The 5,367-nt window shown below is 38.0% G+C and overlaps 1 protein-coding gene across 4 annotated transcripts in view; it reads right to left on the bottom strand.

Annotated features, from left to right (window-relative positions):
• Arhgap32 (Rho GTPase activating protein 32) overlaps positions 1-5,367 on the bottom strand; it is a 231,681-nt gene that overhangs the window by 95,322 nt on the left and 130,992 nt on the right. The window lies entirely within an intron of this gene.

Genomic DNA, 5,367 nt, shown 5'->3' with positions numbered 1-5,367 from the left:
AAGAAGAAGAAGAAGAAGAAGAATTAGAAGAAGAAGAAGAAGAAGAAGAAGAAGAAGAAGAAGAAGAAGAAGAAGAAGAAGAAGAAGAAGAAGAAATAATTAGAAGAAGAAACTACAAATGAGATGCCATTTCACATTTAATGAAAACATGATTAGTACATGACTCAGAAACTCCATGTATATATAATACCCCAATGACAGAAAACTCTCAGGAACAGCTATTTAAAAAAAAAATAACAGAAGCTATGCAAGCATAAGTCAGTAGGTAAATGGATAAGTAGAACAGATACAACAGAATATTTTCCAGCCTCATCCAGAATATTACCTCTGACTTATAGCTACAACGGGGGTCAAAAAGTTAAAAAGATGTATTTTAAAAAGTGATGAATGGGAATTGTTAATATAGTTCATGAAGGTAACCTTCAGAAGTCTAAACAATATAAATACACTCACAAATTACAAAACCTTGGAGGATATGTTTTGAATAGAATAGTTCAACAAGAAAAGCTAAAATGAATCTTCATTCTAAAGTGAAACCTTGCTGTGAAAAAAATCTAACTGCGGGAGGGAGGTAAGAATACTAGAAACAGCAAACATATAAGAAAATACAGAACACCAACTCTTTCACAGGAACAGAAGGAGCAGATTAAGAATATCTTCAAGCTCTAAAACTAATTTACAGAGATTTTATTCATACCTAAACTACCATACAAAATCTTGGGTTAAAATGAAGCATTTTCTGATGAACAAAAACGAAACTTCCACCAAGAAAGCTTTACTTGTGAGTTGTAATAATATGCATCTGAGAAGAAAAGTAAGCCCAGGAGAATGGAGTATGCCAGAGATGCTGAGGACGGCCTTAGGTCGCTGAGTTTACATTTGTTAGCAAATTTTAACTGTCTAGGAAGAATAATGGCCACCTTCAGGAGACAAAGCCATGAACGGTTACCCTGGACAGCACTGAGTGTGGAGGACTACAAAGAGTACAGTCATCATGGATAAGAACCCTAAGCATGGGGCTGCAGGATAGGAGCAGGTGGGGTAGTAGTACCTTTTTTTTTTTTTTTTTTTTTTTTTACTTTAAATTAGGTACTCAAATTAAATTCTTAAATATGTAATTTTCAAACAAGAAAAAAAAGGGATATAATATTTTAAAGTTTAAAAAAGTAGGGAACAAAATCTTAGAAATAGAATCAGTCATCCCAAGCAGAACTAGGGAGAAAGGGGTAAAAAGAAAGTATATTTATGAAAAACATCAAGCATGTAGGACTGAACAGTAAAAACAAAACCCAGCAAACAGATGCTGTGTGAGCTGTCAAGCAGAAGAAGGAATCAATAGCCCCACTAAGCTGTGATGTCTATGAACCACAAAAATGACCAGGATAGCCAGATACTCCAAAAGTGGTAGTACTAACTCATATCCCGGCAGTACCCAACACCTTCTCTAACTGGATTGAAAATGTGCTCAACAGGAGGGAAATCAGACCTGGAAAAATCAGACTGGAAAATGGAGCCAACTAGCAGGTGCTAGTGAGGTCACGGGTCCTGGCGGAGGACCTCCAGCCTCCCCTTTACTAGCCCAGCACAATTCTTCACTGCATTCTAAACACTTGTCCTTATGCCCAGAGATGAGTGACTGGAACCCACAGTGATGGCAGCTTCAGCACAATGACTTATCTCTCTCTAGGCATGCAGCGTTGTAGGCCCAAGTAAGGAGTTAAAGTGTCTTCTAAACACACGTTCCACTTTCCCTAGAAGGTACTTTATCTTTTCCCTCTTCCTCTCTGGGTGATATCTACTTTTATCTTTCAATATCCACATGCTTTCCAGTCTCCAATAAAGATAGACCCTATACATCTCTGAGTGCTTCAGGAAATCACCTGAGACATTTAAATACGTATACATTTATACATTTCCTTCTCATATGCTTATTGCCCTACTGCTTTCCTTCCCAGAGGAAAGGTTTCTCTCTCTCTCTCTCTCTCTCTCTCTCTCTCTCTCTCTCTCTCTCTCTCTCTCTCTGAGATACTCTCAAGGTAGCCATACAAGGTATTAAAGAAAGCCATCTGGAAGTGAACTATGCTTTTAAAGACATCCTACACTCAGGTCTGAATAATTCATGTGGTTTTGGAAATACCTAAACCACTCTATGAAACAATGAATTAAATTTATCCACAGAAAGTTAACAAAACTCAGTAATTTAAATAATTTTCACTCCTTTTAAATTAAAAACTACAATATATCAGTCCTTATTAGAAATAGCACAACTTTCAAAGCTCATGTTTCTAAATTCATTCCAAATCTATCTTCAGAATGATGTTTCCAGTGTTCGCTTTACTTTTTTGTCACCATGGAAACCAACCATCATTAGTATTGTGAAAATTTTTAAAAATATAACTCTATTCAGCAGCCTCAAGTGTTCAGAAAGTCCTTTCTCAACCGGAAGCGTAGAAGGCAACAGCATAGACCAAAGGAAAACTCAGCACCACAGCCCAGCACAAGTCATTCCTCAAAGCTTAATCAAGATGGCACAGAGCACACGGGATTCTCCTCCTACTCATCTCTTACAGCTGGATAATGGGGGCAGAATCTGTGTTGTTCAGACTGCAAACAAGCCTCCTTTCATGGAAGCAGCCCACAGGAGGTACAGAGATGTAAGAACAAGTTCTGATGTGCACTATTAAATGATCCACCCACATAATACTTCATCCCCTAATGCCCAACTCAACTACTTAGTTTAGAGCACTGGTTAAAAAACAAAACAAAACACCTACGGGATCATATTTTGTTAACAAGCAGATAAGCACTAATTCTGTGTACGGGTCAAATATCAGTAACACAGTAAATTTATTACTGAAAGCCTGGAGATGTGCATGCACTTCAGTGCATCTACCTAGAAAATGTCAGCAGATCATTGTCTCCTCAGACAGGTCTAGATGAAGCAACTAATGTATGCATGTCTAAACACTACAAACACACTCAGATCAGTATGATGTTCATGGTATACAGATGTAAAAACAAACAAACATATGACAACAACAATCACTCAAAGGCCACTGTGACTCACATCAGAGCACATATGTGTTAGGAAGCAATGCCTTGTAAGTACTTCCACATCTTTGCATTCTCGGGGCTTTCTGAACAAAGAGCACTGGCACCTGGTCAAAGGAAGATTGGGTAGTGAAACTGTCCTGAGACAGAGTCTTGCCTCCCCCTCCCTGAAGGGTGTCTGAAAATAGAGCGCTTCGTTTCTTTTTCCTCAGAGAAGATACACAAATTCTAAAGTTAACAAGCAAGCACGTGCACGCTCTCTCTGTTGACAGACAGATAGATAGATAGATGCACACACACACACACACACACCCTCCCTCCACTACAGCAAAGAGAATGCCCAGACTACACTGCAAATTCTAGACCTACCTGGGCTCCAGAATAAAATCTTGTCTCAAAATAAATACAAGTCCAGGATGTAAAAAAAAAAAAAAAAAAGTATACTAGTGTACTAGTCCTCAGTGTTCTTAGGTCACATCCATGCCTCTCTAGTGAGAACAGTCCCAGCTGAACTGCTTAGTTGCCTGCAGAGGGCTCCTCCCCAGAAAGCTCGGGACACATGTTTCTGACTAAACCTGACCTGTACCATGCATTGTTACTTAACAGATACCCAAACCTTGGGTAAAAAGACAGCAAGAGTCCATTTACCATCTTGACACTAGATGGCGGTGTGACATCGAGCACAGAGGAAGGGAGGCCAGCTTCAGGTTGATAAAGTATAATCCATTGCTTCTATAAACACTGCAGGAGATTTTTTCCCTTCTCACCAACTATTTTCTGACATCTAGATAAATCATTATTTTTGTTCATGAGACACTACAATTTGGAAAAATGCAATGGAAGTTGCTGGGAGCAGCATAGTACACACTTGTGTTGCCCAAGAGTTCTGGGCTGTGATATACAATGCTCAGCCAGTGTTGGCACTAAATTCAGCACTAATTTGGTGACCTCCCAAGATTCAGGGGCTACCAGACTGCCTAAAGAAGATAGCAATTATCTTTCGTTTTCATATTTTAGTTTCCCTAAACAAAATACACTAGTTCAGCAACAATCATAGTTTGTAGCCATCAAAGTACTATTAAAAAAAAAATACAAAAAACTGAATGTGCATATTAAAAATCAATGGGTGGCACACAACTTTAATGTTAAGTAATACTCTGAGTAAATACCCAACAATACACCCAGATACTGACTGGATGAAAGTACATGCATCATTAACAATTCCTATAAAATTATACTTCTCTCAAGAAAAGATATATGATATTACCAGCATAATATTAATGGAAAATATAGAGAAAAGAGTGGTTTATGGCCAAGAGTTTTTGTTAGATAAGTACTAGTATGTTTTCCTCAACTCTTGTCCAGAAAAAGCAGAAAATAAAAAATAAACTTACCAATCAAAAAATAAATAAGTAATATATTTTAAAACTAATGATTTGAAAAATAACAAATTAAGAAGACTAAAAACTGGCTCTCTGGTTAGACCTAATTTTTAAGAGTATTTTAAAAATTTAAAAAGACAAGACAGGTACTTTCCTTAATATAAAACATAAAAGCTAACATTTAAAAGACAAAAACAAATTAGAGCAATCTTAAATATTAACTTGAAATAATAATTATAAGATTAAAGCCTTTATTGGGAAGGTTTCGACAGAAAAACTTAAGCACCCTTCAAACAACGCACAGCTCTAATTACTGCCGACTACTCCAGGATACTCACTAACAAGAAGCAAAAAAACCAGCTTAGGCAATCAATGAAATATTAGCAGAGTGATAAAAGAACTCTGTTTTTAAAACACATGTAACATAACAGAGCATGTTGCAGGACTGTAAAGATGTCAGAACAATCTATTTCTAGAACAGAAGAAACTCTGCACTTCTACTAATTTTTTAAAATGGCTATTCACACTGGGTGGACGCAGACTCAAGTAACTCAGCGTGGCACAGCCTTCCCATCTGCCTTCTGCTGTCATGGCCCTTTTCCCTGCATCCTGCCACATCTCAGCTCTTTAAATCAGATCTCACAGCTCACAGTTTCTTAGCAAAAGAAACATTTGCCATTACCCAGTACCAAGGGTGCATCAAGGAATCCCCATGTGAAGGTAAAGAATGCAAAGCCAAGATTAAGTAACAGCCTGGCCTGTGGTCAGGAAGGCTCATACAGCACACAGTTCACAACAGCCTCACAAGTTGCTCAAGTCTTCCAGGATACTTAGGAAATCTACCTGAGGTCACTATGCCAGACAAGAGACAAAAATCAACACAGGAGCGCGCTCTCTCTCTCTCTCTCTCTCTCTCTCTCTCTCTCTCTCTCTC

Source organism: Mus pahari, chromosome 10 (genome assembly GCF_900095145.1).
Source record: "Mus pahari chromosome 10, PAHARI_EIJ_v1.1, whole genome shotgun sequence".
In the NCBI taxonomy this organism is placed as follows: domain Eukaryota; kingdom Metazoa; phylum Chordata; class Mammalia; order Rodentia; family Muridae; genus Mus; species Mus pahari.
The sequence above is the reverse complement of the archived record's forward strand: the minus strand, read 5'-3'. Positions and strand labels throughout refer to the sequence as shown.